The 23,435-nt window shown below is 45.9% G+C and overlaps 1 protein-coding gene across 2 annotated transcripts in view; it reads right to left on the bottom strand.

Annotated features, from left to right (window-relative positions):
• Positions 1-23,435, bottom strand: part of PDCD6 (programmed cell death 6) — a 147,011-nt gene that overhangs the window by 76,916 nt on the left and 46,660 nt on the right. The window lies entirely within an intron of this gene.

Raw genomic sequence — 23,435 nt, 5'->3', positions numbered from 1 at the left:
GTTCCCCCTTACAACATCGATTACTGTTTAAAGTGTTATTTCACTCATCTGATGTAATTTCAAAATTTCTGCAGCACCACATCTTATTTATGTTACCATCTGTATTAATGAGCCCCTAATGATCACCGTCTGGCATTAAGCACAAACCGCTCCAATTCCATCTGCCTAGGATGGCAGCATGGAGATGGCTGTATAAATTAAAACATCCTCAACTCTCAAGAGGACTATCCTACATCCCGCAGATGTAGTAAACAGAATATCTAGACATCTAATTCTATGTCAGGACTGGAGGTCAGGATTATGCTTTATAATCTATACTTCGCAAATTATGAAATTCACAACAGCCATATTAACATTAGCTTATTTTAGAAAGAAAACTAACATTCCCCAAAGTCCACGGGAGATTACAATACCAACAACCAAGCATGTAATGGCATCGTAATATAGTCCTGTGGTTCTCAACCTTTTGACTTCTGTGGACTCCTTCTTTATCACTACAGGAACCAGGGGACCCCCACTGAATCGTTATTGGAATCTGATTCAGTGAGGCATACACATTTCTGGAAGGGAACCCCTGGCCTAAACATTGTTGATGATTTGAACCGCAAAATAATACACACAAAAAAATACAGAAACAAGCATTCAAACACATACACAAATTATAACATGTTTTATTTATTTGCAAACAAATAAAAATGTTTCAACTTTAATAGGATGGTTGGAGCTTTTCTAAATTTAATTGAAGCCACACATCGTCCATAATATATTCTGTTTGATGAACATGCACTGCTCCCACAAATCAATCGGAGGATACTAATTAAATTTTTTCCTTCTAATTTCAAATTCCTTGGCATTTATAGTACGATTTAAAATGTTCAATTGTATATTTAGCAACTTTATATACACTTTATTAATCTGTTAATATTATTTAATTTTCTAAACAGTTGCAGACTCCCATAAGTCCCCGGACTACAGGTTGGAAACCAATGACAGAGTCCATTTTCACTGTCCATGCTGCCTCCTTTCTTCGCTGCTAAGATACTTGTTTCACCCTTCTCTCTGCATATTACCTTTGCCAATATTTTATTACCAGATTTCGTTTTTCTGCCTATATTGCCCTTAATTGCCTTGTGCTGCAGGTTTTCCCTGCCTATTCGAGTCGACAAAGCATCCCTTTGCTCCTTATGCAGTTGTGCTTTATTTCATTTGAAGGCCTGAGCCGCAATTGTAATGTGTTCCTCCATCTGCTAGGTGGTGTCATCACTGTGTGCCAGAGCGGCCCCCTCACTCCCTGTGACATACGTCTGGCAGTTTCCCATTCGGACTCGGGAGACACGCACCGCAGGAGGCTTGATCATCTTCCCCAGCCTGGAGATGTAGGCCCCACTGCCATGAAGTCTGTAGAACTGCGTTAACTGTGTTTTTAGATGCCCGATCTGGCAGTATAACAGTGAGTGATTTTCATGTCCCTCTGGAGTGCATCATTATTTTAGGCCATCTAGGATGATTTGCTTTACGCCTTGGGGTCGAACATCAAAGATTTACAAATTTTCACCCTGTGATATCTCACTCCACTGTGCGGAGCCTGCTTTGTTATTAAGCCGTTCTGGCGCTATTAGGAACACTGTCCCAGGCTGATACTCTATACATATTTGGGAGTGTGTGTCCCTGGGGCCTAGACCCTCACTGATAGGCGACCTCCTGTCCCCCAAATATATATTCACTGGACCACACCAACTCATTGCCACATTTGACAGGGATACTGGTCACAATATTGACTTATTGCCTGGAAGTTATGTTGTCTTCGGAGTATGTGTGTTGAAGAGGAGGCCTTGTCCTTCCTACCTTGGGACAACAACTTCTGTTAGGCAGTGGATGCCTCCATTTTTAGTGCAGTGACAGAAATGATGGCCCCGGCTGATCAAAGCCTGTACAGGCAGATCTTTGAGGATTGTTTTAGGATGTCTCGGATCATCACAGATCCTGGGCCTTCTCACCTTAAGCGGAAGCTTACTGGGATGGACAAGGATGCTTTTGCACACCTCAAGAGGGCCTTTCTGGCATAAGCTCAGCCCTCTGCTGGTGCCCTGGGGCTGGATGACGTTCTGTTGGACTTCAATCAGCCAGTTTCTACAGATAATGGGGACAATGACGATTTCCACAGGGACTCAGATGTGGGGCCAGGCCCCTCACGGCCTTGGAGCCCTCCAACTGCCAATGACACCCCCGTCAACCCTCTACTTACATGACGTCTGACAGTTCTGGACCCTGATGATATAATTCACCCACATTCTGCAAAATGGAATCGAGTGACTAAAGTGGTGCATTACGTCGCAGGTCAGCTTTGTAAATCTCTGGAAAAGGAGGCACACAGTCAACTGCATGCTGAATGTCCTACACAGTCATTGGAGGGGACGGTAGCTTTTACACCCAAAATTGATGCGATGATGGGCACTTTATTGGCCAAATTCATTGAAGATCCCAAAAAAGGGGTCAAATATTCCTGGCACTCAAGCCAGGACAAACTCCTGGACATTGTAAGGCGGGGCAGGGGTGGGGTATCTTTGGTAGTCCCTTCATAAACGAGCTGGGGAAGTTTGTGGCCACCTTTTCATCCCTTGACAAGCCCCAAACATCTATTTAGAGGATCTTCTACCCTTGTGCTTTCCAAGGACTGGCCGTGAAAGGGGCCACTTCTCCTCTAAACCTCTCCCCCGGGAGCAAGGCTCCAGTAGAGGACAGTACCAAGATCAAGTCAGGTTTGCAAATTTCTATCCCACCAGAGCCCAGTGGTTCTGGTGGGATAGAGGTAGATCCAGCTCTTCCAATAACAGTGAGCGTTCACCCTTCTTTCCCTTTTCAAGGCAGGAGCCGTCTGGCACAATTTTTCGATAGGTTAGTGTCTCTCATGAAGGATGCATGGGTCCTTCATGACCGTTCAAGGTTTCCAGACAGAGTTCGACGGATTTCCAAAGACAAGAAACCCCCCCACGTCCGATAAGGGGAAAGCGATCTCACAGACGCAGAGGTCAAGGCCCAGTGATCAACCTCAGAGTTTAACGAATAGTTGGTGTACTGCCACTTCAAGATGAAAGGGATCTATCTTCTACGAGATGTGCTCCAACTATACGACTGGATGATGCAACTGGACCTTAATGATGCATACTTGGACCATGCCAACCTTTCAGCCCCACTGCAGATTCCTCCAGTTTGTCTGGAGGGACCAGGCGTACAAATTCATCACACTTTCTTTCGGCCTGTTGCTGTGGTGCTTATTAGGATGGAGAGCTTGTTGTGGGGATCTTTCCACCGGCAGAAACTGGTCACAAGACAAAAATTACACATCACCTGCTTGGAGCGCCTTACGGATTCCTTTGCAGTTCGTTGTTGGACTAAGGACAGCATTCGGTCTTGCGTCCTTCTCAAAATAAACATTTCAGTGGTGCGCTAAAACATCCACCTGGGAGGGACCAGGTCAGAAGTACTGTCAGATCTGGCAAAGGGCTTCAGGCAATGCTACCTGGACAATCATGCTTCAGTCATAGAAGAGTATCTTCCCAGCCAGGCAAATCAAGTGGTGGATTGGCACGGACTCTATTGTCACAACTGCAATCTTTGGAAACTAGATCCAGAAGTCTTCTCCATGATTTCGAACATGTGGGGGCCACTGTCGATGGATCTTTTTGCCTCTCGCCTGGACCTTCAGCTTCCCAGATTCTTCAGTTGGGGGCTGGAAAGCCTGGCAATGACGACAGATGCATTCCTCCAAGATAGTAAGCAGGAGGAGGGGTATGCATGCCCCTTGTCTATCTTTGTGGCCTGAGCCGCAGTATTCTTCTCTTTGGGACGTCAATCAAGTCCCTAACCTTTTCTTGCTTGGAAGCCCAATTTTGTTTTGTACCGCAAGGAGCTTTCTGCCAAATTGGCCATGTTACTCTGCTTGGTGTCATGTCATAGGGTCTCAGATGTTAGAGCCCTGGATATCACAGATAGAGTACTTTTCACACAAGGGGTACCTTTTACAGTTAGCAGGACTAAATCTCAGACTAGAATCACCTCTTACCCAGCTTTTGAGGATTCTTCTAAATTGTGTGTATTGTGGCCTCATCCCCACCATTGCCAGATGAGTATGTTGGGTCATGAGTGAAGCTGGAATCAATGTGGGGATGTTTGGGGTGCATCCTGCCATAAGGGCGATGGTATCTAAAGCTTTTCAGCTTGGTGTCCACTTGGAAGATATATTAGAATGCGGCGGGTTCGTCCTCCGATTCCACTTTCAAGAGGTTCCACTTCAAGCCTGCGATGGATACAGCTCAACTGATAGTTGACAAGTTTTCAACTGGCATAATTCTAGCCTGTGGTCCTGACACAGAATTAAAGATTTCCTAGCTTTTGTAATGGAAAGTCTAAAATCGATTAAGGACACAGAGGCGAGGATTATCCCACCAGGTGAGAAATTTCTAGGATGCTTTTCCGTCCCTGTAATCAGTAAGAAGGAGTTATTCTGATGTGTATCTTCATGGTTTTGATTCTTAATTGAATCTTGATTTCTTGTGTGCATCTGTTGTTGATCAGAAAAATGAGTCTATTCTGATGCAGTTACAAGCATTTTCCATTCCTGTCTTGCTTTTTCTTAGGACTTGATGCTTCCAAACAGAATTTGTGAGCAAATGAGGCCTGCAGGATTCGGGCAAAGAAAAGAGGCAGCCTGTCAATGTGACAATGGACTATGTAATGACTGCCCTTACGTGATTAGTTGCTGTTGTACTTTCCCACTGACTTTTAGGATTGTCAGTTTCCTTTTTATAATAAGATAATGTTAATATGGTTGCTGTGAGTTTTATAATCAGCAAAGTAAAAATTAAACAGTATAATCCCACTCAAAGTCCTTAATAGAACTGAAACATTCTGTTACGATAGCTAGGAATTTGTTTATTTTCAAACACACAAGGAAACAGTACACATGCACTGAACACCATGCAACTACACTATACTGTGTCAAGTTAGAGGGCTCAGTGTATCCATCGATTGAAACTCAGTCTCTTCTACTTGTACTTCTTAACATATTCCTTGGAGGACTTCACCTATCCATGTGTTACACACTCTAGGACTGTCTCACATTTAGAATTCTAACCACTCCTAGAATAGACGATATGTGTGACTGTCTGTTCTCTTAACACCTCATTCTTGTGCATAGAGACATTCACCGCAACATGTTTGAAACAGATATTTAAGTACAGCACAAGCCAACCTACAACCAACACTCAATAAACCATGCACTCCAAAGGGGTGCCAGGATCTAGATTCAAACTGAAGCACTTTCTGGTCATATCCGGTGTATGAATCACCACATAAATGCTGCTATAGAATAGAATACAATGATAGGAGGTTTGAGGTTATTGTAATAATATACCCCCCAGAGATGGAAAGACAGTGAAAGAGGGAAGTATCCAATATGGACTCACTGACTACTGGAACATGTGGATGATTTCTCTATTCTGTGATGAAGAGAAGTCTAATTTAAATAATTTATTGGTTAAAACTGAGCAGAAATTAACTATATCAAATCTGCATCCTTATGTTTAGGTGACTCCATTATTTCTCATTGCACGTTCAAGCAAAGCCAGTGCTGAACTTAATGAAAACTTCAAGTGACAGTCTGGAGAAAAATGTCTAAGGCATCAGACCAAAAACAGAAATTCTGTTGTGTAGTATGTGACAGGCCATTGCAAATCATGTTGGTTGATTGAAGACAGATTTGCTATATGTCTAATACATTTATATCTCTGATAATGTGAATAACTGTTGTCGTCTTTCATTGATGGATACATTAACTTCACACCCAGAATTCCTGAGCTCCATATTAGTTGAATTTCATGCTGGGCAAGTCCAGCGAAAGGCAGAGAACAACTAATAGCACTAGGTCATTTGGAGGTGAAACAGCTTTGGATTCCTGGGAATGTATTAAGGTACCTTCCAAGAAGGATACAAAACCAGCTTTGGTAGGTCACACTTATGACCAGACCTAAAAATCCATGACTGCCATCCTCCCATCTGTGCTTTTGCCAGAGAGAAACTCCATAAATTATCTAGTTATCTAAGACACTTTAATAGCATTATAATGTCATGTGCGTAGCAGTTGTGCGGTCAAGCTAGACTATAACAACTGAGACAAAAAATAAACTGAAGTAAGAATGAGCTACTTCTGAGTGACCAAAAGTCCTGCAGAAATTACAGCCCAAGTCTTTTATGTTAAATTTTATTTATGAAATGGGATAGCTCAGCATGGTTCCTCATAACTCAGAAGACCAGGAAGACAGGCCAGTATCTTTCAAAACAGACATATGATGAAGTTGGGAAACAGGTGCACCATCACACAAAGGGGTGACAATGTTTGCTCAATGATTAACCCCGATTGTAACATGAGTGGACCCTTTGGGGCACAGTCGTGGGATGAGAGGAAAGTTTGGAGTGATGTTCAGTGAAGACAAAAGAGTTGCTGTGTTCTCAGGGGGTTAAGACTCAAGTCACATTCTGCATCCAACAACAATGAATGATCACGTTCCGACCACAGAAACTAGTAGGCACAATAGTTAAACATTACTTCTTAACTCTTTACAGAAATTACACAGGTTTCAAGATATCTAAACTGAGGCTTTAGATCAGACTTTTAAAACAGTTGTCTGGGATCTGTGACCTAAAGGTCACAAGGCATGATCTTCATTACGTTTATGGAAGTGGTTGGCATTAAGAGAAGAGATGCCAGTGCAATCATATATGCCTAGTATTAATCAAATGAAAGTTTGCTGCTCGACTGATAGCAAGCGGTGAAAGGTCTTGGAGGCAAAAAGTTTAAACCTAAGGTCCACTTAAAATATCTCCAATTGTGGATGCCTGGCAACAGCAATAAACAGGGCTTGACAAACATGTTCTTAGCCAGTTGGCATCTGTGGGACTACGTGTAAGGAGTAAATTAAATCCATATTCTGCTCCCCTAGAAATATCTTAGAAAGCAACAATACTAAAACATTTTTGCTATCTGCCTGAATTTCTTCTTTTTAAACACACTTCGAGACTGATTTGCTTTTTGGTAATCCTTGAACTGATTATCTTGGCTGGAGTTTCTTGCATCATGTTAACGCCACCATAGCAGGAAAGGTGTATCTGGTGGAGAAACTGGCACAACTGCTTCCAAGGTTTACTTACATATGCAAATATTAATTTTCAGATGTTATGAAACACCACCACCCAAGATGTATGCCACAATAGGTAGTTTTCTAATGCTGCGTTTACCAAAGTAGGATGGGACAACACACCTAATATGGGAAGGAAGTTCAGCACATCTACCTGGCCTTACATACATTTTAAGAAGACTGGTTGTGTAACTGCTTTTCCCATGCTATTGCCCCAACATAACCAATACGACTAAAAGCCAGTTTGATTTATCTTCACCCAAACAGAGCAGAACACTAAAGAACACAAAACTTTGGCAGAGCAAGGGGCATCTGGATGTATGGAACTGTAGAACCAGAAACAGGAAAGCTTGCCAAGTAAAATATTTTTACTTGATCCTATGTCCCACCACCCATACGTTGAGTCGCATAGAAAGAGTTCCAGAAATCCAAATGTCTATGTTAGGAGTTCTAACTAAAGAAACAAATCCACAACTGGGAATAACATGCAAAATACAAGTGAAAAATCCCTGACCTGAACACAAATGCAAAATCTAAAACCTTTCTGGACAAGGTTTACTCTGGACAACAAACCAGGATTTAGGAGAACAGTCATGAACTACCAAAGCCTTGGAGTGAGGACTGCCTGGATTATGCTTCTCTATAGGATGGAAACGCTCTCAGACTGACTGTTTACTGACCTTCTAATGTTCACCGTTAGTGATGGAATGCCTGTCAAGAAGAATTAACAATTTCCTACAAAACCATCATTGTCTAATTCTTATACTAGAAGGCAGCCAAACATTGCAAGGTTACAAACAGAATGAGACAATTCAGAGTCAGAAGGTCTTAACATGTTTTGGGAAGGCTAGAAAATGTGTCTTATCTATGTGGGGGCACAGTTAACATGCAAGAATTGTGAAAAGACTGACATTTGCTCTATTTCCTTTTAATTGATGTGGGTCCAACATCAACTTCCACTATGAGCCCAGGTTGTAAAGAAGGGATGGGGATCACATGGTCAGGTGCACAGCTGTAAATTGCATTAGAAGTTCCTAGCCTGAAAGAACAACCAAAATCTGTCTCCTGGGAACAACTTGGAGCACTAGGGTAGCTTACACTGGGGTGTTCTGAGGTACTAGCAATTTTCAAGGAAATAATTTTGACTGTACAAACCATAAATGCTTTACAAAGGTCAACCTTTAATCCTGTAATGACACTTAAAATTAAGGTACAATATATCTTGGGCAACAAATGACTGCAGGAGACCACAACCTGATTTACCGGATGATCTGTGGACATGGAGGTATCAAAAAGGTACTAAGACATGAATAAGCCATGACCAGATTCATTCCTAATTGAAGAACTGCACTGAATATAAAAGAGACTTGCTCCGGTAATTGGAGAAAATTATTAAAAAAAAAAAAAAAAAAAAAAAAAAAAACTGGCCTTAGTGGCCTTAGATACAGAAAAGGCATTCAATATGATCTTACGGCTCTATTTAATTACAATGTTAAAGGCAAAAACCTTTTGATCCTATGTTTAACAAGATTGTTAAATTGCTACACATCAAACCAGTAGCCAGGGTTAGAACTTATACAAGACCTAGAGCCATCTATCCTGAACCACGAATGATCGTACCCTAGCCAACAGTAGGCTGCTACACCAACTGTCGATTGGCAGGACTACCCTACGTCAACTGTGTATAGAGAAAACCCGCAAATGCTGTATGGCTTGGAGGATGTATGAAGAGGCGATATGACAACCAAACCCCCTGCATTGGCTGGCCATGAGGGAGGTGTAATCTAGTGTAGTACCCTAAATAACTGATGGCTCAGATGGTGGAGGACTCCGCAGGGGTGGCTGCTGTTTTTTGCATCTTATTACACCGTGCTCTATGCAAAGCGAGCGAGCCCTGAACGGGACACCACCAACTCTCTGGCGGCACATCTTCTGCTGCCTGGGTGGCTATCTGGTGGTATACTACCGGAGATTCACCCCCGCCAATGCTCCCTTCTGGATCTCTTCAATTAAGCTGACACTAGAGGCCACTCATGACACTGACTTAGCCACCATGGTGGCCCTGCTTAAACTGGGACATCCACAGTCCCTCTGTGCCTCATACAGGCCCAGATTACTTATTAACACAGAAGTTAAACTATACACAAAAGTCCTGGCCAACTGCCTCTTTTAGGTGTTACTCCAGTTGGTCCACTTGGACCAATGCAGATTCATCCCCTGCCGCAGTACAAGGAAGCGTATCAGTAGGGTACACCTGTAATTAAGTCAAATTAAATCCAGGACGGTCGCTGCACCCTTTTTACTGATAGATTTTGAAAACGCATGTGATACCTTAAGCTGCCTGTTCCTGGAGGAAACTCTAACCAAAGTGGGGCTGAGGGCCAAGTTTCAAAACCATGTTAAAGTATAGTTTGCTGCCCACAGGCACAGGTGCGTGTCAATGGAGTTCTGTCTTCCAGATTATCCATCGTGCAGGGCACTAGGCAAGGGTGCCCTCTCTCCACCCCCCTCTTTTTTGTGCTTGTAATTGAGCTCTTAGCGGTCTGGGTCCACTGCAACTTGCAGGTCTGAGAGTTCGAGTGGGACTTGGCGATGGAAGACCGCATAGCATTGTATGCAGACGACGTACTGCTATTCCTCATTCACCCCGCTGAGACGGGGCTTAGCTTAATCCACATCCAAACACATATTTGGGGCAGTCTCTGGGTTGAAGCTCAAATGGGTCAAGTACCTCTTGGTAATCATACGGGGTGACCGTCAGGACAAGTGTGAAATCACAGCATCCCTATACGATTATTACGCTTTTTACATCTTAGTAGTCACATTTCCTGGGGACCAGGACTTACTTGGAGTCTAAATCTTATCCATGTGGTGAAGAAGGAACGAGAAGATCTGTCTTGTTGGGACAAACTCCCTTTAAATATTATGGGTAGAAAAGCCCTTTTTAAATAGGATGATCCTTCTGAGGCTGCTCTACGTCCTCCAGAATTATCCCTTCTATAATCCGCAGAACTGGTTTATATCCCTGGCGGCCATGGAACATAGGTCAATTTGGGCTCACAAACCTCCTAGGGTGGCTTTTGGCAAATGTGTATAATATAAAATACCATAGAGAGCAAGCACGAGAGAGAGCGCGCAAGAGAAAGTGCGTATGTGTGTGTGTGTCTAAAAATAACATAGGGGTGTGTGGGTTAAAAATACCATGTTGGGCTAAAATACCATGTGGGTGGGTGGTCTGTTGGGGTGAGGGTAAAAATACCAGGAATAACTATCCTTACTTGACCTAAAACAGGAACTGGTGATCCTTTACCTGGCACAAGTTCCAATTTCTATCATGGAATACACAAGTGGTCTTCTGGGTGTGGAGGGCTGCGCACTGAGGTGCGCGCCAGGCTGGGACTGTAAACTCACACCTGAGACCCCCTTGTGGGAGGGCCGCTGGATGTCTGAGGTGGAGTCTTTGGAAGGCTTCCAGCAGTGGGACTGTATAGGGATGTCCCACTTAGAAGGTGTTTGGGAGCGCAATCATCTTAGGACCCCACGCGGATTTCCACATGCCAGCCTCCCAGTTTTATCACTATCTACAACTCTGACATGCATGCCATCCTGGTATACAAAAGGGAGCTGGAAGACATACCCCAATACAGCCCACTCGAGGGCAGCCTGCTTATGGGCCATATGGGGAACTGTGGTATCTCCCTGATTTACAAAACCTTGGCATTGCACTCCCTGGATTTAATGGGCACACTGCGAGAGAAGTGTAAAGAGTGAGTGGGGGCCTTGTGCTAGGTCAATTGGTGAGATGCTTACATGGCTTCCTGCACACTGGATATGTTGGCGAGGCTCCAGCTCATACAATTTAAATTTCTTAATCAGGGTTATTTAACAACCTTCCAGCTATGGAGGGTGGGAACTCAAGCCTCCCCAGACTGTGACAGGTATCACAACCCTAGAAGCGACTCCTTCCACATGGTGTGGTCATACCCAGTTATCCAGGCCTACTGGAACAACATCATATACACTTTAGACCAGGTAGTGGGAATGCACTGTTGGGCATAATGGAGGATCTTGGGAGGTGGGGGCGGGCTGGGTAGTCTATTTTAATTCCAATTATGTATGTACTCAAGTCCGCAAACGTTCTTTAGGCAACTGAAATGTACAATGAGAACACTGACATATAGCAAAAAATGAAGGGTAAACATGGGCGCAATACAATATAAGAATGAAAAAGGGGGCCTGTAATTGCCTGCATTTAGAGGTTTATTACCGAGTGGCACAACTGTCATTTGCAGCAGGACAATCTGGAGACGAAATACAAATAATCAGATTTAATGGATACTACTTTAAATACAACAGAACTCCAGATCAATCGATCTGACTGAATGGGGACCCCCACAAATACTCAACATTGAAACATAATAAGTACTATATGAGCAATATTCCATTCTAAATGGTGGTCATTGTTGTTATATGCCTTGCAATTATCACTGGATATTACTAGAATTCAAACATTTAGGGAAAAATATTTTTGTAATGAACTGGAAGAAAGGGGGATAAAACAGCATGGAAATCATATGTAACTAAGGCATTCACTAACAGACATTTTGTTGAAGTCTTCAAATAAGAATAATGCAGCGTTTGTAATAATGTGTTATGTGTAAAGCTGTCAGAAAATCTTAGGCCACAAAAAACTCCCACAAGCATCATAAGCGCTGTAATTACTGGTAACAGCTGAATAAGAAAAGTAATCACAAGACAGTATAAAGTGATACAAGCAGATAGGAAGAAAGACACTGCCAGTGGGACAAGTATAGGGAAACAGACTGTGGGGTAGATGTTAAAGCCACGCAATAGGAGAATGCTCTGCAACTGCTGTGAGAAATATCCAGCAATGCCAGAAGGAGACTCGCATAATTAAATGCAATACACAGTAAGTACATTCCACCATCAGATACTAGACCAAAGAATAGAAGCTGTGCTATAGAAGGCTCTGCCTCCCTGTCTAGCAAGCTTGTCTTTGGCACTGCTACTAACCCTATATCTGACAAAAGTAGGCATCTTCTCGAGACATAGTGCTGACTTTATCTGCTAAGGTAGGTACGCACTGAATTAAGGTAGCTTCATTTTCAATCCACAAGGTGTTCAACAAGATACTCTTCCTTTCTGGTGGCCAATACAATTTTCCTGATTTTTTTTTATATCAATGGGCATTTAGGGACACAAAGGATTAATCTGGCTACTACACTGTCAGTAATCTGCAGTCCTTGTCACAAACATTGCAAAAAGCCCAGATACAGCGCATCGCCACAGTTCCATCGCGATCCAATCAGCACTTGGGCAACCATCTTCCTCAAGGTGATAGGCAGCAGGATAAGGTATTACATAGCATGCACAGGCCAATAAAACAGAGTGAAACCACATTTGTCATATGTGCAGAGAAGGTTAACTGGTTGCCCAGAAGAATCCCCAGATTTCTTGTGTTTGATACAGGAGTAGGAGTAGCAGTAGGATGCTTAACGGACTGTTCAGCGGGTTCCTATAGGTGGTTTGTAACAAGTCCCCTCATATTGGGATGCAAGCAGAGAAGGAAAAGAACCCAGTCTCTGTAGTACCATGCCACCACACCTCATATTGCGACTGTTATGTGCATGTAATGTGACAGGCACATAAATGGATTTGTGATATGCTTTGTAATGGTAATATATTTAGTCAGCTTTTTTGCACAGGAGAGAGCTGGAGGGAGGCTTGCGAATTGCTTCTGAAAGCAAAACTGGACTGAGGTGGAAAAAAAAAATCACTCTTATTCATTTAACTTTGTGCAACCTTAGGGGACAAAATACTAGCCTCACAAGCAAATCAATAAATTGTCCTACGTGTACTAAAATCATTTTTTTTCACAAAGAAAGGAGACTGAAGAGTGATTCTTCAGAAGAGAATTTACACATTCCAGTTTATACAAGCCATGACTTGCAATGCAGATCTCGGTCTGGAAAACGTCTAGTACAACCGAATACTTTTTCAAGGCAAGAATACAATTATCCAGTTATAGAACGTTTAGCTACTACTGTGGCCTCTTGTGCCCAAACTGGCAGTCGATACAGAGTTCCCCTTGCTTAGAACCTTGATGGATAAACAGGAGAAAGCAGAAACATTTTACTGCTATTAATCATAACTAAAAGTCCATAAAACTGTAAATCCACCCACTTAAATTAAACTATCTCCAGTGGCATTAGGGCTCCATGTCATGTACCTGGTGGGGACGAACCACAGGAGCAGAACTTTTAAGAACAGCCTCGGCTGAGGTTTTACATACGCACTCTCTAATGTGCTACTTCCAGGAGAGAGGACAGACCTCAGCACACACTACTTAAGAATCGTGGGGTCTGCACATATACAATTACAGCAGACTATATGATGCTTTGACGAGAGCATTAGACGAGAGCATTCCTAGCCTTCATGGGAATGACTTAGATAAGGAAAGGAGCACAAGTCACACTTGTCAGTATTGCAACATGTGTATAAACCATGCTTATGAGAGGGCCTAGATGACAATTGAATGTACACAAAGTAGCACAGCAACTGGAGCACAGCATGCGCCTCCTATTCAGCTTACGAGAAGCAAACTGTTGAGGGTGCAGATTTTTACTTTGTTTCTTCTTCGACACATACTTCTCATGTAATCGCACCTGCACTTGTCCCCTCTCCAAACTCTCCCCACTGCCCTATCCCCTAATTTTCACTGTTCAGACACTGCACTCTCACTCAGCACACCCATCCAGAAACCTTCAACCTCTCAGAACTTTCTACTGTGTCAGCAAAAACTTACCAAGCATTTGGACACAAAGCAGACGCAGCTCGTCCTTTCGGGAAGAGGGGCCACGCCCCCCCACCTTTTGCCCCTCATGAAGAGTGCCTGTCAGGCTGAACAAATGTCAGCCTGCCGGACACTCTTCATGTTCAGCTCAAGCAGCCAGGAGCAAGACATGTGCGATTTGCGCAGACTCCTGGCTGTCTGAGCTAAACTTTGCTGGGCTGAAGAGGTCACAGCTCCTATGGGAAGGCAGCAGTCCCAACCCTCATGGGACCTCCGAGGCTGAAGGAAAGTGTGTGTGTGTTTTTTTTTTTTAAATGAATGTCTGGTGCATGTGGGTATGTTTGAATGTTGATCAGTGTTGTGAATGGATGTGTGTGCATGTGTGAATGAATGTGAGTGTGAGTCTGCTTTCCGCCTGCCCCCCCTCCTTCCTAACATTACCAGGCACCACTAGTTTTGGACATCGTCTTAACAGCAGCAAGTCCTTGCTATTTTCGTGTGCTATGTTATCAGGGATGCTGGAAAGGAACTGCCACCCCTGGACCCGCGTTGGGAAACTGTTAATTTCAGATACCTGGGCGTAAAAGTGGGGCACACAGCGGATAGCTAGCTTAGCCTAAATTTCGACAGGGCCATAGATGGCCTCAGACCCTCCATCTTGTTGTGGAACATCCTGCCCCTCTCACTAATGGTTCGCTTGGCCATTTCTAAGATGGTGCTGCTTCCCAGATGTTTGTATATGCTGCAAAATTCTCTATGCCACCTTCCAGTGCAGGTCTTCAAACAATTAGACTCCTCGCTGGTTTCCCTACTATGGGCAGTAAGCGTTGCAGGGTGACACTATCAACTCTCAAAATTATCCATGATGAGGGGAACTGGAAGCCTGAGCCTTGCCTTGTATTACTACGCACCTACAACATAAGGCCTGCTGGCAGGGAACCCGAGGATAATTGGGAGAAGTGCCTGTTGGTGGGTAGAATAGCAGCTGGGCACCTACCTGATCTCCTTATGCGGGGGGGGGCTGGACTACCACCAACTGTCCCACAGGTAGTGTGAGTCATGGCCTCCATCTGGCAACGTTTTGTTCAAAGAGATTTGAAAAGAGAGAGATTTCAAGAGGGCCCCGTTTGACCGGTAACTCCCAGTCTGGATAATGAAACCTATCCGACAACTGATGGAGGAAGTGTCCTTCCAAGACTGGAATACCGGCGGCTGTAGCACACTCAGTGACCTATTTCCCAGGAAAACCTTTATATTCTTTGAGCAAACATGCACCACATTTACCTAGGTCAGGGCCATTTTTTTTACAATATGAAGAGAAAAAGTAGCGGAGCAATCTTACGATGTGTCTGATGTAATTTTGTGTATTATTGTCCAGCAATACACATTAATGCAACCCTTACAATAAATATAGTAAAAACTGATATGGGCCTTAGCAAAAGAAATGCATATAAAGTTGAGTAGACGGGATGTCAAAGTGCGCGGGGACCTGGAGGGTTGGAGGGGAGTATATGACAGACTCGTGAACCCGGACGACTCTTTCAGTTGATCAGACTCTGGCGGAATGACTCCGGTTCAAACTAAAGGTGCCAAAATATGGGGTAAGCTTAGCCCTGGCGAGAGAATGACGATTTATGTGACTAATATTTGCCTCCTGATATTTCTCCAACCTCTTTGTCTGAAATAAAATGTTTGTGATAATCTGTGCACAAAGAAACTAATAGCCAACTAGGCATTATATGATTGTTTTGTCATTGTAGGGATCGCTCTGCATGCAGGGAAATGATTCTTTAACAACTTGCCCTTGGACAATGTCTTTTAGACATGTTCTACATTAGAGCGGCTCCTATGCAGCATGGCTAAGTTATGGAAGAGGCAACACGGACACCGGGAGGGAGGGAAAATACAAAACAGACACTAGGGGATAGGATTTTTTTTTATTTTTTTTTATTAAGCATTTTACATTATAGTAAATACAACAAACAAACTTGCCAGTTATCATCGTTAGTGTGTACATATAATATGCAATTAGGTGTCCTATAAAAAAAAACATATTACCATAGTCAACATGTCATATCCATTGAGATTGTAAGCACCTAAACTGGGCACAGGGGCTCAAAAGGGTCATAACATTCTACTTTAGTGCCCAAAGAGGGCGGCTGCAAAATAAAACAGGGGTATCGGTTAGGGTCATGCTAGTGTTAAAGTCATTTCCTCCATTATGTGATAAGCGGGGAGTGTAATATGGCCCCATCGACACCCCCCTCCCAGGGAACATTCGCTCATGGTATCTCCTTCTTATTCCCGACTCTGTTGTTCCCGGGCCCAGCTCACAAACGGATCCCAGATGTCGCGGGGTCTAGATGCAGCTGGCATTAACTCCCAGAATGTGGTTAGCTGTGTATGCCCGTAAGTTACATCCGCCAGCCAATCCCTCACCGCGGGCACCCTCGGCCTACCCCAATGGATCGCCACCCGTCTCTTAGCAAACAGCAAAAGTAATGCATGCAGCTTGTGCATTTCTGGCGGAGTGTCTCTGACATATCCTAGTAGCCCAAGCAGAGGGTAAGGGACATCCGAGCGGCCCACTATCTGGTTTACCGATACAAAAACCTGAGACCAATAATCCTTCAACTTCGGGCAGGACCACGCTATATGTAAAAAAGAGGCCAAGGCCGACCCACATCGCCAGCATTCGTCCGTCTCTCTAAGCCTCATTCTTTTCAGGCTGATGGGGGTTCTGTAGAACCTATGTAGGTATTTAAAATGTATTAAACGCAGCTTGTAATTTGGCGAAAGCTCAGCGAGCTGCCCACAGCAGAACTCCCACTGCTCCCCAGAAATCCCAGGCTGCAGCTCCTCGTTCCAATGCAGCATAGATTTAGGCGCTACCTCTGCTGTCATGTTTTGCATATGGCGATAAATTAGAGTAACTAGTTTACGGGGAGATGGGGAACCCACCACCGCCTCCAAAGCTGTAAAGATCGGCGGCGAGTCAGGGAACCCCTCGCACAGTGTCCGGCACGCCGTATGTAGTCTATGGTACAGGAATAATTCGGAAAAGGGCACCTCACCCCCCTCCTCTGGCGCGGGGGGGGCATAAACTTGCCATTGGGAAAAAGGTTAGCAAAGGTGCGGAGATTCATCTTGTCAATCAGGTGGCCAGCTGTTCCATCAGCCACGCAAGGCAGCATCGGGTTATGCAGCAGAGGCAGCGATGGAGCATACAACAGCGGGACTCCGGCCCTCCTATGCAACTCTTCCCATACCCACTGCAGCATCCTAGCCGTATCTACATCTCCTCTAGGGCGCCTTGCTTTAGCGCATATCGCAACTCCAAGTGGAATGGGCGCCACCATATCACGCTCCACCGCCACGTGAGGCTGGAAAGGGACAGGTTGGGTCCAAAAATGTAGGAACTGAGCCTGAGCACAGAGAGCATACAGTTTTATATCTGGGGCCCCCAAACCTCCCTGTCGCAGTGGCAGCGCCAACGTGTCCCACACTACCCTCGCCTGTCCACCCGCCCACACCAGCTCAACCAGGCATGACCTCAGAGTGGCAAAGAAGTGTGCTGTAAGCGGTATAGGTATATTTACGAATAGATAAAGGAATTTGGGTAACACTATCATCTTTGTCAACGCGATCCGCCCAGTTAGTGATAGGGGCAGGGAGGCCCATGATTTCACTTTCTCGCTCAGCCACACCATAGCCCTGCCAAAGTTGAGGCCCCAAATCTCCTGAAGGTCCCGGCTTATCCAAATCCCCAGATATTTGACTTTTTCCGCCTCCCAGCGGAGGGGGTATTCAGTGCGCACCTCCGCAGTGCCGTCCGTGAGGGGAAAGATTACCGATTTAGACCAGTTGATGGAGATGCCTGCGAACCCCTCAAAGCGAACAAATTCCCGCAGGATGGGATCCAAGTTGTCCGCAGGATTTGTAAGATAGAGGGTCACATCGTCCGCGTATAGTGATATTAGAAGGTTTCTAGAGCTGAACCCTATACCTCTTGCAGTATGATGTTGCCTAATCCTCGCCGCCAGCGGCTCCATAGCTATGGCAAATAGCAGCGGGGAGAGAGGACATCCCTGCCTAGTACCGCGCAAGACAGGGAACGGTGCAGATACCAGACCATTCACCCGCACTCTGGCTGTAGGCAAAGTGTAAAGCAGACAAATTTTTCTAAGCAGTAGCGCACTGAAACCCATCCTTTTTAGTATATGGAATAAATATGGCCATTTAATAGTGTCAAAGGCCTTAGTTGCATCTAAAAAAAACGCGGCAGCTTTAACTTCGGGGTGCAGGTAATGTAATGTAGCGAAGATTGTTCGCAGGTTGTGGGAGGTCGCCCTTCCTGGTATAAAACCGGATTGGTCTGGGAGTGCGACCATCGACAGCATTGGCTGCACTCGATTCGCAAGTAGTTTGGCCAAGATTTTCACATCTACATTAATCAGGGATAAGGGCCTATATGAGTTTAGATCGTCAGCAGGTTTATCCGGCTTCAACAGCGTGATAATCATTGCTTCGCGCATAGTGGCAGGTAACACCCCTCTCTCCAGGGCCTCCTCCTACACAGCCAGCAACCGGGGAGACAGCTCATCTACGTACGCCTTATAAAAGGCTGTTGTAAGCCCATTAGGTCCCGGCGCCTTATCAGGCGGCAGGCTCCTGATAACTTGTGCCACATCGCCGGCGTCTATTGGAAGGTCCATATATTCTCTGTGGTTATTATTGAGCCATACCAATGCAATGGAATCTAGATAGGATATAAGCCCTTCCGGACATTTATCTTGAGTGTTAGTGTATAACCGAGAATAGAACTTGGAGAATGCTCCTACAATGTTCTCCTTGTCATGAAGCAGTTTGCCATCAGCTGTGCGCAGCTCATGAATATATGTCGCGTGGCGCGGCGGTCTAACCATATTTGCTAGTACCCTCCCCGGTCTCCCTCCTTCGCCGTAGCGCCTCGCCTCAGCATATTTCCCCAGGAACTTGACCTCCCTCAATGCTTCCTCTTCATATTCCAGTAATTTCGCTTTCAACAGCCCCGCCGCCTCTGACTCCCCATCCTCCAAGAAAGTGCGTTCGAGTTGTTTTATATTGGCTTCAAGTTCTACCAGAGTGCTCCGTATTGCCTTCAATACCCCCGCCTGCCGGGCTATACATTGGCCTCTAATAACGACCTTGAAGGCCTCCCACAGAGTCGCCTCCGTGTCCACCGATCCCGCATTACGCTCAAAGTAGTCCGCAATGTCGGTCCGTATCTCCTCCCTGAATGCGACATCAAGTAGTGCCTGGGGTGGGAGTCGCCAAGAGAATGACGGGGAAGGACCCCCAGGGAGCAGCAACCTCAACATACAGGGCGCATGGTCAGACAGTGTACGAGGCATGTGCTCTACCTGCAACGTCCACAGTGCAACATCTCGCGACACAAGCCAGAAGTCAAGACGGGACCACGCGCCTCTATAGGACGATATACAGGTGCCCTCCCTCAGGTCCCCATGTCTATCTCGCCATACATCAACCAGCGCGCCATCCAGCATTATCTCTCGTAGGGCGGAACCCGCCAACGGATTCAATGTGCGAGCTGCCCCCTTTCTATCTACATTGTCATCAAGTACAGCATTGAAATCACCTCCCCATACAATTGTATCGCATCCAGTGGTTTTCACCTGCCCCCAGAGCTTATGAAAGAACCCTGGAGTATCTGCGTTAGGCCCATACACAGCCACAAATACAACCGAAACACCGCACACAATACCCTGAACCAAAACATATCTCCCCTCTGGGTCACATTGAACTGCACCCTCACGCCAGTCCAGCCCGCGTCTTAGGAGTATCGCCACCCCTCGGGCATAGTTGGAGTAAATAGCTGAATAAACATGACCCCATCTAGTGTGACGCAGTCTTTGGGCAGGGGCGGTGTTCATGTGCGTTTCCTGCAATAGGCAGACATCCACCTTATGCCGCACCAAATATGCATGTACCAACCTAGCCTTCCTGTGGTCGTTGAGCCCCCTAACATTCCAGGTGAGACAGTTCAGGGTTTTATCCGTTCTTGGCATTTCTCATAAACATCTTGTAACATTTAGTAAGACATGTTGACAATAACCAGGCTGTACGTTCAGGACACCGCACAGGCAGCATATAATAGATATTGGCAATAAACAACAAGTTAACAGCCCCAGCCAGCCTCCCCCCAACCGGGTCGTAGATTAACCTTCCCATTCCTATCCCCAAAGAGACATTTTAATAAGCAAGGGAACATTCCCGAGGGGGTGTGGCAATGCCGGCTTCTCCCCCGTATAAAACGGGGTGGCCGGAAGATCTGCAGGGGATCCTCCCCGCACAAAACCTAGTAATCAAATCTATCTAGTATAGCAGATGACAAAATTGAACAACGAGCAACACAAGTGCGTCTCCATCTCTAGCGACTAGAAGTAACTTTTAACTAGGAGCAGTTCCCCACAGGGGATATTAAGTAGGGTCGACATTTACTCATTGTCGCAGAGCCTGCTGTCCTCCGACCTCAGTGTCCCTGGAGCGTTGTGCGGATTTGCACCCCACATGTTTAGCGAATTTCAACGCCTCTTTGCATCAGTGAATATGTGGGCAGACCCCTCGAAGGACACTTTCAATTTAGCCGGGTAGAGGAGAGAGTACGGGATCTGCGCCTGCAGAAGAAGCCGCTTCGCGGGCAGAAATTCTCGGCTTGCAGCCTGGACTGCTGGGGTGAAGTCAGGGTAGAAGGAGATGTTATTTCCTTTGTGTGTGATGGATCCTCTCTCTCTTGCCATCTTAAGGATCAAATCCCTGTCTTGGTAGTTCAGGATTCTCGCAATTATGGGTCGGGGCGGCGCACCCACGGGGGGCTTCTGACCCAATGACCTATGCGCCCTCTCCACCGCAAACACCGCCGAGAGGCTGGGGTCAAACAGTTCGCGTAGGAGTTCAGTGGTATATGTCTCCATTTTATTTATGGCAGTGGTCTCCGGAATTCCTGTGATGCGTAGATTATTGCGCCGGGACCGTGCCTCCAAGTCCTCATTCTTTGCATGGATTATTCCTAATAATTTATCCATGTGCAGGAGCTGGTCCCTTGTTTCTACTTGAAACTCATGACATTCTGACTGGCGGGTCTCAAGCGTGTCCAACCTCGTCTCGTGTGTGGCCATCTGGGTTTTAACAGAGTCTAACTGACTGGCGAGATTATCTAGTTTAGTATCTATATTACGGAGGCTGGAGCGCATCTTAAGCATCAACGTGCGCAAATCTTCGCCCTGGTCGTCTGCGGCTAGGTCGCGCTCCTCTGTCGCCTGGGGCCTCTGCACCAACTCTCCCTGGCGCGTGGAGCGCTTATGATCAAAGTTCAGCTTCGGCTGTTTAGCGTCGTGCTTTCCCATGGCAGCGAGGGATCCACCCAATACTGCCACTAGTTTTTAGCTGAGTCTCACAGCCACCTCCGTTCCCTCGCATCCACAGTCAGGCACTCCTGCTTCCTTCTCCGCGCCCGCGCTGACCGATTTTGTTTTAACAAGTCACTGTGTCGCCGCTTGTACCTCCGCTGGGTTCCTTTAAATTGACTCTCCACAACTAACCCAAACTGTTGCCAGGGTGCAAGCCAATGTCCATTATGCCGTTCACTAGCGCAGGTCGACGGAGTGGGGGCCCCACGTTCGCACCACAGCACACCCGAGGCAATCGGACACGTCCTCGCAGACCCTGTCTCTTCTGACAACTGTCCACTTTTGCCCAGTTGTGTCTGCTCACATGCACCCAGGCGCCTCACCTCTGCATCTTCGGAGCGCTCTATTCATGGCTCAGGGTAGCTCAAACACTTCCACCTTTTCAAACGCTCCCAACTCCTCCACAGGACGCCCTCGGCATTTACGGGATTTCGTGCCAGTCCCCGCGCCACCTCATCCTGTTTTCGGCACTTTGGGCCCCAAAATGGTGGTCGCCACTCCTAGTGTCCGCCTCACCGATCCCCTCCGCAGGCCCAGCGTCTCTGCTCGTCGAGGCGCAGTCCAAATTTCACCCCTCTTGCCGCCGCCTGGGGTCCTTAATCTTGTAGGCGTCGTCTGCACTCTCTAGCTGCGTCCCGCGCCTAGAGCCATCGCCAGCAGCGCGGCTCCGCGAGCCTACCTCCCAGGCAGCCCGGGGCCGCTTCAGCTCCACAGCTCCGGCGAGATCCCTGGGCAGCCCGACAATGCCGGGACCTTCTGCGCCCCGGCTTCGCCACCGCTCTGGTCCCGCCACCGGCACACGCTCCCAGCCCAAGCCCAGGCTCCCCCACCAGAAGCTCAGTCAGACGACGCCGCCGGCTCCGCTTTCAGGCCGCACTATCCCCCAAGTCCACGCAGACAATAAAATAAAGCAATTCACATGTCGCCATCTGCAGCGCATCATCCTCCACACATTAATACAGGTTTTGGCAGTTTGGGCTCGCCCCGATGTTAAGGATCATTAAAGGATTTCAATCCGGCCGGCGGAGCACACTCAAAGGGCGGCCATCTCGCTGCTCAGCAGGCCACGCCCCCAGGGGATAGGAGGGTTGGTGGCGTGAGGTAGGGGAATTAAAGAAGCAACACCAACAATAGGGGTGGAAGGGAGTAAGCAACAAGGACGACAGGGGAAGAACAAAAATAGTACCTGAATCACAACGCTAGCATGCAGAAGGACAAGATGGAGGATTCAGTACTTGGTCCATGCTCCAGACAAAAGAAAGGGAAGGGAAGCCAGCATGCGCTGCCCAATTATGAGGCAGCAAATAAGTGTCAACGAAGTCCACGATTGACAAGCAATGGGCAGACTCCAACAACCTTCTAATAAACAATATCCCTCACAAGCAAGAGCACATGTGATATCACAAGCGATACCTAAAAAAAGGCATATTTTAGAGAAATATTTCTATAGGGAAATATGGCCTCTCCAGACAACAAGGATATGAGTGATTACCTAAAAGTATAATTTTGCAAACATATGAGAATCCCATAGTTATAAGTTATTCTTTCTAAACATGGGATTGAGTGGATTTTCAGGTACTCTCAAAAACTCTTTACAAAACCAAGGGTTAGGAGAAACCTGCTAGGACAGCATGAATAAATTATTACCTGATAACACAGAGCATTCAGGTCATGTCTCCCTAAATAAATATATAACTACAGAGATTCGCCATTTACCTAGTAAAAGTCTATCCTTAAACATGCTGAATGTCAGATGTATAAAAGAGTTGCTCTAAGCGAAGTCCTGCTAATCTGACTAGGAGTGCCACTGGGCAAACTAATGAAGCCGGGGACTGCAGACCAAGCCTAACTGAAGCAATATTTTGAGGGATATGTATACGAGTACTGGAAGATTCAGCTGGACTGAGAAACATACTGTAGCATTTGCAAATTATGACTGGAATCGACAGGCTAACCAAA

The sequence above is a fragment of the Pleurodeles waltl genome, chromosome 2_2 (genome assembly GCF_031143425.1).
Source record: "Pleurodeles waltl isolate 20211129_DDA chromosome 2_2, aPleWal1.hap1.20221129, whole genome shotgun sequence".
NCBI lineage: Eukaryota > Metazoa > Chordata > Amphibia > Caudata > Salamandridae > Pleurodeles > Pleurodeles waltl.
Note: the sequence above shows the minus strand (reverse complement) of the source record. Positions and strands in the feature narration are given on the sequence as shown.